Raw genomic sequence first — 14,428 nt, forward strand, 5'->3', positions numbered from 1 at the left:
ATCATTATCACCAACTATCTGCCAAGCTTGGTGCTAAGCTATCATGCATTTATTCTTCACAATATCCTTAGGAATTAGGTACTGCAATCTTCATTTTATAGAGAGCTCAGGTGACTTTCCCAAAGTCACACAGCTACAAAGTGGCGTATCCAAGATGAGTTCCCAGACCTGTCAGGTTCTATAAGCCTTCACACTAGTCTCAGTTGCATGCCTGGATGTCACCTCACCCTGACTCCTCCTATTCCTGGGCTGGGGCTGGCATAGGAGGAGCAGGCAATTGAAATAAAAAAATCAAAAATGAATTCAAAGCACTTCTTGGCTTGTGAAAATAATGTAAAATAATTTTATGATTGTTTTTAGTCATATGCAAACTCTTAAGTTGAAAATACTATAGTAAGTGGCCGGTGACGATGTTCCATTCATAATGTTCCATTGCCTCCTGCCTTGTATACGCTAAGCTATGCTACCTTGTCTTTCATGCCCATCTCTAGATGGGTGATAGTGCCTTGAAGGAGTATTAGATGCTCTCCCTTAAGGAGCTGGCAGGAGAGAAAATGAGGTTCAGACCCTAGCCTGCTCTCTGTTGTGCCTGCATGGAGTTGGCCATGAGCATCAGAACACCCTGGGACTCACTGTGACAGACTCTGGAAGACACCTAAGCCTTGGTGGGAATGGGTCCCATGCAAGGAAGATGAGAATGTCACAGAGAAAGGAACCATTGCCTTGGTTTTTGTAGGTGATCTGTGTCAGCCCAGGAGTTAGAGGGGACAGATCTGGGAGACAGAAGTGACTTAATTAACTCCTCCCACCCCTTCCCCTATCCTGATGCCCACCTAGGCTGCACCCAAACATTTAACATGGATACATAAGGTGCTTCACTGCACATTTCTGCCACACTTCGGGGGTCTGAAGTGACTTTGGACAGCACAGTTTTCCTTTTCCACATCCTAAGGTCATGACATCTCCTGAGATCCCAGCTGAGACTCCTTCCCTACCACACTCTTGCATCCTCTGGATCCCCCTACTGTGCACCCGACACACAGTAGGGGACCCATTAATATTGAAAAAATTGCACTTGGCATTCCATCACTTTCAAATTGCAGAGAATCTGTCTGCTTTGCACATATTTCTGCTTCCCGCCTTGGTCTATGTTGTCCGCCTTGCCACAGATTTACTCCGCACTCTCTGCCTGACCTTGATTCTTCCCACCCCTCAGGTACTTCAAATTTACTTGGGGCTCGTTTCCCTCGAGAAGCTTTTCTTATAGCCAGTTTCCCAAGCCTGGGTTAAAAGCCCCTCCCTCTTCGCCTTCTGTTTACTCACGTGGCAGCATACTGTGATGCACTCATGTGCAGGAGGGTTCCATTTTATATGCTATGATTCAGATGTATCCTGAAGAATTTACGAAACAAAACATAGCTTTCTTTAGTTTTTATATGTAATTTTGCTCTGGAGTGTCCATTTCCATTAATGGCATAAAAAATTAAATTTGCCGATTAGAGGTAACTATCTCTTTAATAAATATTCAGTCAATTGAAACTCCTGGTAAGGGCTGTGTCTCCTTTTTCAAGGTGTCTCTGCTCTCTGCTTCATCTCCTGGGAGGCTTCTGGGTGTTGGACAGGATGACCCTCCACCGAGTCTTCACTGTGCTCTGCCATGGGAGGCTGGCTTTGCCTACCCACCAGGTGCCATGCTGCCATGCCATTGTTGACCCCTGATGTTGGCGAGGGTTGGAAGGTCTCCCACATTGTGATCCCAGAAAACACTGTGTTTCTGGCCTCTTAACACTTCCCACTGGGATACATGGGACCTTAGATGCTACCACAAACCCTGGGGAACTGAAGGTCCCCTCTCAAGCCATGCTCCCAGGTACCTCTCAGCAATGTGCAGCCTCCATCCCAGAGAAATGGAACCACCGTCCAGATGTAGTTAGATTTTTCCAAACCTATATAGATGATTCTACCTCCACTGACTCTTGTTATGGGATGTAGAGTCCTGCTGGGGGTTGACCAGAGACTCTTCCTTCCCTGACTGCCTAACTTGGAATGTGCTTTGTTCTTTTCCTACCTGCCTATGAGTAACTCCCCTTATATCATACCCTCTTTTGCTGTTACTCTACGAGCTCTTTCTTCTAGGTGGAAACCACCTTTCCATTCTCTAAGTCTATCACTCTGTCACTTTGACTTAATGGCAAAAATCGATGTAGCAGAATAAGAGAGAGAAGAGAAAAATACATCAGTGGATAGTAATACACATGCACACATTTCCTTTGTTACACATTGAACTCCTTTGGGACAGCTTGGCACAAGGGGAGTGCTCAAGAAACATTTCTGGAATGGAACCTTTATTTCCCAGATACTGTTCTTGACTTCTAGAGACTTCAGTACCTGGCCTAGAATGCCCTGCACTGACTGTTGGCTCCATGTTTTAGTGGGGAACAATGGAAGGGATATAATAATAAGGCTGGGTGCCAGATTGTGAGCATCTAGTGCATATCAGATATAGTACCAGGTACTTTCATTAGCTTCTCCATAAGTTCACTCAGCCACACAGGATAGGCTTGATAATTTTCCTCTTATAGATGCAGCAACTGAAATTCGGAGAGGTTAAATCTGTTGTCTGAACATGCATTGCCAGTAAGTAAAAGGGCAACGGTTTGATCCCATGAATTTGGGACTCCAAAACCCAGGGCCTTGTCACTTGACCACAGTAGAAGTAAGAGGTCTGCATGGAAACCCTCCTTTAGAACTGAAGAAAGACCTCTGGTCTCAGATGGTCATGGAAGTCAATCCTTGTAAACCCCCATCTCCAGGAGGGCAGGCCTTGGAACTGCAGGTTAGAGTCTGGAATTCACTGGTGCCAAATCTCCATTATATGGGACACACCATATGGAGCCTAGAATTCATCACAGCCTTTGGCAGGCAGCCTGGCCTGGAAATAACCCCAGAAGGCTATGTTTTGATCAGGAAACTTGCAGCTGTTTTTCAAAGTCATCTTTGGAATTTTTAATTTTACTTTATTTTTAGCAAACCTACATGCCCCTTGTTTTTCATCCAGGGTTCTAATTTCCTTGGTGTTCTGAATTACCACGTAGATACATGGCACGTGTTTGCAGAGATATGGAGAGGTCTGGAGAAGTTTGCACACCTCATCGAGCTAAGCAAGAGACAGGGCCTCAGGAAAAAAAAAAAAAAAATCCCAAGTAACTTAAGTAAAAAATCCCAAGAAAAGTTAAGCACATAAACAGCTGTGGCCTCATCACTGAGCCTTAAGGTTGCAGTGGGGAAAAGGAGGGGGCCCAAAGAGGCTCTGAGCATTCCAAAACATGAGCACAGCTTCTCTCCCGAAGGTGAGGCATCTGGGCAACTAGGCAGACAGCTCCATCAGGAAGGAGAGCCCGTCTGCAGAGGCCAGTTTGCCATGGGCCTTAGTGGGATCCATAGGCTGCTGAGAGCTCTCAAGTTTTGATTTTTCCAAGTGTTTCACCAGATCCCCATCATGCTAGGGCCAAATTCTTGAAAGCAAAGCCACATTTGAATTCTCCAAAGTAAAGCCACGTTTTAGGCTTTGGCTGCAGGGGCTTGGAATCAAGCCACTCTGGGACTTGAGAGTACAGCAATTCCATTTTTGAGGTTTGAGGAATCCTAGAGTTCCCCAGCCTGGGAGAGAAACTGATTTCAATCTGGTTTAATTCCTCTTTCCCCCACCTCCATTCCCCACCACCCTGACCTGGAGTTTTGGACGGCATACATAGCTCTCAGCATATTCTGATTTGAATGCACTAGGAGATTAATCAATAAGGTGCCAAGCTTTTTCTCGCTGGGGTAAAACTTCAAGATCTCGTGAATACTCCAATGGAAATGGTGTATATGTTTTATTCTTGTCATCCCCCCACCCCTTCTCCTTTGAGCATGGCAGTCTTTCTGCAGTTGTGTCTACGTGACTGGTTGAGACAGGGAAGAAAGAGAGAAAAAAAGAAGCCACATGTAAAATTCAGGGTTTTCTTATTTTCTTTTGCCTACACGATACCACACAGATTGTGTGGTTGACTTATTTTTAACTGAGTCTTTGTGTGAATGAACCAAGCTGGTCAGTTGCTTGAGCAATATTGAGATCAGAAGCAAGATGATTAAAGGCACCAAAAGCAACCACTAATTTGACCAAAGACATCCCACAATAGCTAGACAAAGACATGTCAGTTTGGCCTGTATATAGATGTGGCTTGCCTCGAAGTCTGGTGACCAGCATTAGAACACCACCAAAATGAACCAAGTACACTTGGTACTGCTGGCCATCAAAATAGCTGAACCCTACCATTCAATCTGCCAGTTTAGCTTGTTTGATCCTGTTTTCAAGAAAGCTGGGAGAAAATGCTGCGTGTGTGTGTGCGTGTGTGTGTGTGTGTGTGTGTGTGTGTGTAAGGAATTTGGGGGACATGTAAAAGGAAAATGGTTGGAAGTATAATTATATCTGTTGACTTTAATGATCAATTAAGTTGACCATGCAAAAATCCAACTACTTGTTAGTTGATTGATTACAAAGTGGCCAGTACAGCCAGTTGTATAATTTTTTGCTCCTCATTTCTTTTAAGCTGAGAAATCTCTTCTCATACCTCCATTCGTGTATGGCTTGAATAGGTTATGGGTTGCATTGTGTCTCTCAAAAGGATACATTGGAGTCTCAATCTCTGGGACTTCAGAATATAATCTTATTTGGAAATGGGGCCATTGTAGATGTAATTAGTTATAATGAAATCACACTGGAGTAGGATGGGCCCTTCATCAAAGATGACTGGCGTCTTCACAAGAAAAGGAGAAGTGACAGAGAGACAGAGATACCAAAGAAAACATCATGTGATGATAGAGGCAGAAATAGGAGTGAAGCAGCTATAAACCAAGGAATTCCAAGGTGCTTGCGGGCTACCACCAGCAGCTAAGAGAGAGGCACTGAACAGATCTCCTCTATGAGTTTCAGAGGTTTCATAGGGCGGTGATACTGACTTCAGACTTTGAGCCTCCAGAACTGTGAGACACTATATTTCTGTTTTTTGTTTTTTGTTTTTAAGCTACCTAGTTTGTGATTCCTTGTAATAGCAGTCCTAGGAAACATATGATATGTCAGTAAAATGAAGGAAAAGTGAAGGAATAAAACATTCAAAATTATAAAATTATAAAATATTAAAGCTAGATGAGGCTTCAAAATTCATCTCAGCCACATTTTTTCACATGGATTCTGCACTACTCTAATCCTTCAAGATAGTACATAAGATGCAGATGCCATGTTGGTCATGCAAATTTGGAAAATTCTCCATATCATCATCTTAGAAACAAAAAATGACTTCAGTACGTCAAAGGCACTGACAAGTCCTGCAGCTGGGAAACTTCTTTCACTGTGAACGAGACAGCTTTTCCAAATATCTTTGATGATGAGACACTTCTAGATGAGATACTTATCTACTTCCCATGAAACTAGTCTTTCATGAATAATACTTTGGAACATCCAACTTTTTCGTTTTATAGATAAAGAACTTGAGAACTAGAGACAAAAGAAACTTGTTTATAGTTATACAGTGCCATCGCCTGAATTTTAATTGTCCGATAGCAAAGACTGCAGTCATCTACTGTGGGCCTCCTGGCTGAATGAAGAATGCCTCATTCACACAGCCAACTCTGCCCTTATGTGACTTTAAGATCTTCAGAGAGTCTTGCCTCCTGCCGGGTTTCCATTTCTCTGCTTGGAAAGTCAAGAGCCTGGGCTAGTTCATTGTTGTGAACTACATGTTTGTGTCTCTGACAAAACAAATATGTGGAACCCCTCATCCCCAATGGGATGGTTTTGGAGGTGGGGCCTCTGGGAGGTAATTAAGTTTAAAAGAGGTAAGGGGGGTGAAGATACCATGATGGGATTAGCATCTGATATGGTTTGGCTGTGTTTCCACCCAAATCTCATCTTGAATTTAGCTCCCATAATTCCCATATGTTATGGGAGGTACTCAGTTGGAGATTATTGAATCATGGGAGCAGTTCCCTTGTACTGTTCTCATGGTAGTGAATAAGTCTCACGAGATCTGATGGTTTTATAAGGGGAAATCGCTTTCACTTAGCTCTCATTCTCTTCTTTTGTCTGCCACCATGTAAGACATGCCTTTCACTTTCCACCATGATTGTGAGGCCTCTCCAGCCACGTGAAACTGTGAGTCCATTAAACCTCCTTCTTTTGTAAATTGCTCAGTCTTGGGTATGTCTTTATCAGCAGCACGAAAACAGGCTAATACAGTACCCTTATAAGAAGAGAAAGGGACCAGAACTCTCCCTCCATCATGTGAAGATACAGCAAGAAGTCAACTATTCACGAGTCCCTTCCCTGAACCTAACCATGCTGGCACCATGATTTTGGAAATCCTGATTCCGGTATTATGAGATATAAATTTGTATTGTGGTTGTTGTTGTTTTGCTTCCTTTATTTATTTATCTGGTTACATATACATCAGGAAAATTCGTGTTGTTTCAATCACCTAGTCTATGGTACTTTGTTGTGGCAGCTCAGGCTGACTAAGACAGTCATTTCTAAGATCCCTTATGGCATGAAGATTCTGTGACTATTGATCTCCCCTGTATGTGCCTAAAAGGTGTAATTCATCCTTAGATGAAAATCTGTATCTAAAGGACCAAATTATTATTTTGGTCAATGATGTATTACGCTTCCCTTGTCCATTTCTTGTCTTAGCCCTGTCAGCAAATTCAATGCTGATGAGTTAATGTATGTGAAAGTGCTTTGTAAACAGTCAGGCCTTGTCCAAATAAAAGGACTGATTTTTATGTTATTAGGTTGAGAGCATTGCAGCCAAGCTGAAGGTGCAGTGTACCCACTCTCCTGTTGGCATGGATGTATGATATCTGGGTATGTGCATGATGAGTGTAGTGAACATGTCCATGTGCCCATGTGTGTTTCAGTTTAATTGAAAATTTAAGAAGGAGCTGAGCATTTTTTTTTTTTTTTAGATGGAGTCTCACTCTGTCGCCCAGATTGGAGTGCAGTGGCACGATCTTGGCTCACTGCAAGTTCCGCCTCCTGGGTTCATGCCATTCTCCTGCCTCAGCCTCCAGAGTAGCTGGGACTACAGATGCCCACCACCACATCCGGCTAATTTTTTGTATTTTTAGTAGAGACGGGGTTTCAATGTGTTAGCCAGGATGGTCTCAATCTCCTGACCTCGTGATCCGCCTGCCTCGGCCTCCCAAATTGCTGGGATTACAGGCGTGAGCCACCGCACCCAGCCACAGCTGAGCAATATTTTTACAAACATGTGTTCTTGGAGTAGACTGATCAAAGCCACAACCAGACTGTAATACTTAACACCTGTGTGGGCTTGGGTGAGTAATTTATCCTCTCTGTGACTTTGTCTCTTCTTCTGAGAAATGAATATAATATTAATTCTTAATTTCCTGGGTTCATGGGAGGATGAAATGATGTCATGCGTATGAAGTCCACAGCCACATATGCTGGCTATGTAGATGCATATCTATTGAATGTGCATTTTATGTATGAAGCACGTATAAATGTCATGTGCTTATGTTGTCTTTCCTTTTATATTTTGCAAATTGCTTTATTCCCCATTGTTTAGCTTATGTTCCCAGAGGAAGCCATCAGAAACAAGAATAGAAGATGGCATACTGAAAGCATAGCATTGAGCACTTGGGCTTTGGAAGACACTTGAAGAGTTATCTTTCCCAGACTTCCAAGGGCTGCATTCCCTCATCAACATCTCAGGATCATACATTTGTGACCACTGCTTAGGGCTCTAAAGCATGATTCACAATGGCCAGCATTGTGAATTTCAGCCAATAACCCAAAAGAACAGCTTTGCCTTAAGTAGGATTAAACCTTCCTCCCTGCTAGGGAAAAATTAAGAATGTGAGGAAACAGTTGCATTTCAGGCCACTCTAACCTTTCTGTCTCGAGCTCTGTCCTTGGCATGCTACAGATGAGTTTGCTAGAGAAGAGAAACATTTGAGTCCATTATTTTAAAAGCAGCAGAAAATAGACTCTGGAAAAAAAATTGTGCATTGGCCACAGGAACTTAATGGCCCATTTTGATCTCTGCCTCCTGCCTGGCTGAGGGTGTCAGGAGCCATGCTCTCAGCTTGCAAAAAAATGTCATAATGAAGTGTTCAAGTAATGGAGAGTTAATGGAACTGGGAGCCTGAGTTATAACAAAAGAGCCTTAAAAGAGAGGTGGGGTATAATTTATTAACGGCAATATATGGAGCAGGGAGCCTGCAACATTTATGAGAAAAGAACATGGGACCTTTTAGAAGATCCAGGGTTTCTGCTCTTCATGGGATGAGGAGACACTCAGTGGAATGATCCAGGCACCTCTCTTTTCTCTGTTAATGCCCCAAGCCCTCTTCCTCAGGGAAGACTGTGGCACTTCTGCTAAGTATTGAGGATCAAAGGTGCCTGCTCTGCTTCTCCCTGGGATGGAGAAATTTCTTTATGATAAGGATGTTGACATCTCCATCAATGGAGCATAGTTCTAGTAACTTCCAGGGCTTGTGGACATTTCTCTCGTAATCTGGTGCATTAGTCGGGACTCTGTTGGCTGTAAGATGTAGAAACACAAGTTTCACTGACCTAAGACTGACAAAAATGGTATGTGAGTTTTATTTCGGATTCCCCACGAAGCAGAGCCTGAGACAAGGAAGTAAGTGTAATTTATGTGGGAGCTGATCCCAGGAGATCATGGCAAAGGAGTGGAAAATGAGGCAGGAAAGAGAAGAAAGTCAAGAAAGGGCATCATTATCAAGCCAGTCGTAGTGAGGGAAACTGGAGCGTTACTCCCTGGGAATTGCTGGCTGACAGCGAGTTATCTCAGTTGAGGGCCAAGGGAACTGGGGAAGTTATTTATTCAATTCCTGCAATAATTAGTTGAGGGCTGTTGCTGTCTTTTTTGCTTTTTAACTGTTACGTAGTTTTTGTGTACATTTATGTGGTACCTGTGATATTTTGTTACATGCATGATTGTGTCATGATCAGGTCAGGGTATTTAGGGCATCCATCATCACCTTGTGTATTTGTCATTTCTATGCACTGAGAACATTTCAAGCCCTCTTTTCTAGCTATTTTGAAATATACAATACGCTGTTGTTAACTATAGTCACCTTACTCTGCTATCAAACATTAGCACTTATTCTTTCTATCTAAGTATGTGTTTGTTCTCATTAACCAACCTCTCTTTATCCCTTACGCCTATGGACACACCCTTCCCAGCCTCTGGTATCTGTCATTCTATGCTCTACCTCCATGAGTTTCCACTGTTTTGGCTCCCACATATGAATGGGAACATGCAATATGTGTCTTTCTATGCTTAGCTTTTTAAGTCTCTGTTGCATCTGGCTTTTCTTTTACATGATGACAAGAATATTTCTATGTCCAGGGGCTGCAGAAGGGACCCTCAGACAAAATTACAGGCATTAGTACAGCCACAGAGCTCCTAAAGGACTTTCAGCATGTAAACTGACTGCCAAAGAGACAGTAGATCAATCACAGCATGTAGCAAGGAGAGGTAGGTATTAATTGCCTTAACTGATTGAAAGTTCAAGTTTGGGCTGGCTTCAGGCATAGCTGGATCCAGGGGCTAAAGAAGCAATAGCAGGACTTGGTCTGTAACACTTTATCATTGGTTCTTTCCTAGGCTTTGGCTCTGTTCTCAGGAAGGGCTGCCCTTGTGATGGTGTGTTGACTGCCAGTAGCTCCCAGCTTATATCCAATTCAGCAACCCCAGTGAAAACAGAATATTGCCACACCTCAAACCATTTCAGTAGAAGACCTGGGATTTGTTCTTATTGGTTAGTTAATAGTAAGGCATTTAACAATTAACTTAATCTGTCTGGGCTCCACAAGTCTTCAGCTGTACAAGGACACTGTAACAGTACCTTCAGCTGGAATCATTTGGTTGAAGGTGAACCCCATTCTACCTTCTTCAAGGATCTTTCCATATTTCGTGGCACATTTGTGCAAGCATTATTTCAAATGTTATCCTTTGACTAGTTTGGTTCTTCTGTCTGTATATGATCAACCTAAATAATGCTCCCATTCCTTACTCAGCTTTTTCTTTGGCACAGATGCCCTTCCGCAGGGACCTCTATGCTCTAACTCAGATGTGGCCCTCTTGGATGAAACTGTCACATTGGTAAGAACTGTTTTGATAACAAGTGGCAGAAAATTTGATTAAAGTTGTGTTAATATACATATGCATTTACCTACCTGTATATATACATATGTATATGTACATATGTATATTAACATAACTTCTACTAAAATTGTTTGAGGTGGGGAAATATTCTGTTTTCACTGGGGTTGCTGAATTGGATGTAAACTGGGAACTACAGGCAGTTGATGCACCATCATAAGTGCAGTCCTGCCTAAGAGTAGAGCCAAAGTTGAGGAAAGAAGAACCAATGATAAAGCACTAGAGACCAAGGCCTGCAAATGCTTCTTTAGTACTTGGATCCAACTATGCCTGAAGTTAGTCTAAACTTGAACTTTCAACCAGTTAAGGCAATTAATACCTACCCCTCCTTGGTACATATGCACTTACTTACCCTATGTGCATATGTGTGTGTGTGTGTGCATGTATAAGGGTTTGTGTGTGTGTATTACCTACCATAAAGTTACAGCTATCCATACAGATAGGTAAGTGCATATGTATATAAATAAATACACACACACACACACATTGTAATATATACACATACTCCTATATACCTATATAAATTTACCTACATGCGTATGTTCACATAACTTAAAAACCCAGGGACTAGCTTGTTTCCTATTTCCAGGTCTCACACAGGGTGGTCCATCCACCTACTCTGCCTTCCTTTGGTTTTATCTGTTCCCAGACAGGCTGTCTCCTTTTGCTGGCGAGATACTAGGTAGTTCCAGCCTCAGAGTCTCTCATTTGCATTCATAGAAAAGGGGAGAGTTTCTGTTGCCAAAAGGTCACACAAGAGTGCCAAAATTCTGTTTCACTTGCTCCAATTGGTCTGATTTGGAACGCTTTTTCATCCCTGCACCAATCACTAGTCTTGGGAGAATCTGACGCTCTCATTGACCAGCCTTGGACTATATATCATCTTCTGACTTCAAAGTGCAGTTAGTTTGACCAGAATCATGTAGACCAAAAATAGGGAAGAGCTGTTGCTAGAAATAGGAAGACCAATATCCTCCTCACTTCTCTGCAGCATTGACTTTTCACTTATTTTTTCCTGCAGAGAATCCTCCCTAAATCACTGTCCAGCACACATTCACACCGTAAAACACATCATCTCTGGTCCACTGTCTTCTGTTATAATGCCTGTCATGATACATAACAGGGGTCTCTCCATCCTTCCCCACCGCTGATTCTCACATTAGTCTGTGAGTTCCTTGAGGATACATATGCTCTCACTGTTTTTAACATGCCCAGCATATATTGCACAGAGCCTAGCATGTATTGGCTATATGAGAAGCCTTTGAGAAACAAAGGAGGAGAGAAACAAAGAATAAAGGACTCAATATTAAGTCCTATACTCCATTCCAAGCTGACGGTTTGGAACTGGATATTGTACTGGTACCATGCAACATATTCATGTTGCACTTTCAACTCAGTATGTTCCAAACTGAACTTACCATCTTATTTTCCAGACCTTACCTAGCTCACCACATTCCCCACCTTGCTGTCATGGACTTCATGACATATTTGTGTCTTGGCAACTTACCAGAGGTCTAACCTGGTGGTCCTAGACCTCGTGTTTCAGAAAGTCCATGAACTTTTAAAAATCATATAACATTTTTAAATGCACATGTTCCTGTGAATTTACTTGAAGAACTGGGTCCATGGACTTCATCAGACTGACCAAAGAGTGAGTCCTGTTTCTCTTTCTGAACTATTATGGATGGAATTGTGTCCCTGAAAAATTCTTGGGTCAGTGTCCTAATCCTCCAGCACCTTGGAATGTGACCTTATTTGGGAATCAAGTTAAAATGAGGTCATGAGGGAGGGCCTGAATCCGGTATGACCCATATCATTATAAGAAGGAGAAATTTTGAGATGGACACACACATAGGACAACATCATGGGAAGATGAAGGCAGAGATTGGGGCAATGCTTCTATTAGGTTGGTGCAGAAGTTATCACAGTTTTTCTTTTGAAAGTAATGGCAAACATCACAATTATTTTCATTACTTTTGCACCAACTTAATATAAGCTAAGGAATGCAAAAGATTGCCAGCAAATGACCAGAAGCTAGAGGGGAGGCATGGAACAGATCTTCTCTCACAGCCTCAGAAGGAACCAGCCCTAGTGACACCTCGATCTCGGACTTCTAGACTCCAGACTGGTGAGACAACATATTTCTGTTATTTAAGCCACCCAGTTTGAGGTAATTTGTTATGGCAGACCGGTAAATGAATACAGGATCTCCACAAAATACACTCACCTTTCAGGCAGGCCAAGAGGATTGTTTGCTCTCAGAGCTTCAAGCCCGGAACTTACTTACACACCAAAAAAGGGGCACAGAAGTGGGAGGGAGGGAGGGGCCACTATCCCGAAGTCCTGGAGCCTCATCTCCACACATTCATGAGAGTCAGGCATAGGCTTTTATCTCATGCCCAGATTCAGGGGTCCCTCATCCTGGGCCTGCACCCCCAGAGAAAGTGAGGCCCAGGAACTTGTGAGTTTGTTACCGCTTGTGTTACCGAATATCCATAAAATGCAAAATGGCACCGTGACCTAATGAAGTATTAACCCTGCCTCATCACTGCACATCAACCATGAAAGCAGGCTCTTCATGGCCAGGGCTGTTTCAAGGAGATTTAGGAATATATTTGAGACTTCTGAAGGATGGTTGGAAATTAGGGTGTCTGCAAATGGACCTCCAAGAACCCAGGACAGGAGACGTGGACCAGAAGCACCCCCTGATCTGCCAGAGGTCTCCGACATGCTGTTCTTCCCTCCCACCCCTTTTAAGGGCTATCCAATGTTGGAAAGAATAAAAACTCAGAGTCAAAAATTTGAGTTTACATCATAGCTTTACTCATGAGACATGAGACAAATGACTTAGTCCTTCTGAGCCTCAGTTTCCTCCTCTGTAAAATGGAAATAATTATTGTAGATGCTTCACAGAGTTGTGAAAACATAATGGGATTCTATGTATGTATGTATGTATCTATCTATCTATCTATCTCTCTATCTCTATCTATCTATCTATCTATCTATCTATCTATCTATCTATCTATCTGGAATGAGAATGCACCTGGATCATAGTAGACACTTGTTAACCCGAAGCTACTTTATTTTTATTGTTGCTTTTCTTATTGTGATTTTTTTCTGACATTAAAAGGCAATGTTTACTTTCAGAGCTCCAAGCGCAGAACTCACACACCAAAAAAGGGGCACGGAGGTGGGAGGGAGGATAGGGGTAAAACAAATGGTTGTCAGCCTGATCCCATTGATCTCTTCAGTCTTCAGAGAGTGGGAAAGTAGGAGTAGGTAATTCAAATAATCACCATTTATTGCCTGCTCTGGGTTAAGCATGTCATATGTCTCATCTCAGTATTTCTAGCAACAGCCCTCTATTGGCCTTATTGAGGAAACAGAGGGTCAGAGAAGGTAAAAACCTTGCTTGTGTTTCACAGTTGCTAGGAAGTGACAAATCCAGGATTTGAGCCTTGTTCACAGGACATCAAATGCCATGTTTTTTCCATGACACCACACCCAGAACCCCTGTTTCCGATGCACCTTAGTCTTGTATCATTTCTGGGGGTGAAAGGTCAGGGGTCCTGGTGCCCTAATGCAGTTCTTGGTCTGTTTTTCCCATGAGGTCTTTTGATCCCCTTGTGTGTCCATCCAGTCCCAGCTCCAGTTGCTGGGAGGTCAGCGTCCCCCTGCTACCTGCAGACTCCAGAGGCCAGGAGCTGTGTGGGCTGTGCCTGTAAAGCAGTTTGATGATGTGCTAAGTGTCACTGCTTAATGAGCTGCAGGACCAAACACTCAAGGTAGGGGCCAGGGAGGCCGGCACAACCCCCAGACACATGCTCCTGCCCAAGTTCAGTCGTAAACGTCACAACCAAGGGTGGGTCTGGAGCCACAGGCTCCGAGATCCCCAACTTCCGTTGCCCCATTGGTCTTGGACTAATCCACTCTCCACTCAACAGCTCACCCTGATTTCCTCCTCCACCGTCCCACCCCCCAACCCATCCTCGGGGCCGTCACCATGGGAGGTCTCCTCTCACAACAGGGCAAAGCAATTAAGGCCAGACGGGGCAAATTAAACCAGAAAGAATGAGTTTCCTCCAGCGCCAGGGAAATATTTGGGGCCTTACTTCCGAGGAGGAACTGGTAGGAGAGATGGACGGCAGTTGAGTGGGGAAGATGAAGACTGGTGG

Source organism: Theropithecus gelada, chromosome 11 (assembly GCF_003255815.1).
Source record: "Theropithecus gelada isolate Dixy chromosome 11, Tgel_1.0, whole genome shotgun sequence".
In the NCBI taxonomy this organism is placed as follows: domain Eukaryota; kingdom Metazoa; phylum Chordata; class Mammalia; order Primates; family Cercopithecidae; genus Theropithecus; species Theropithecus gelada.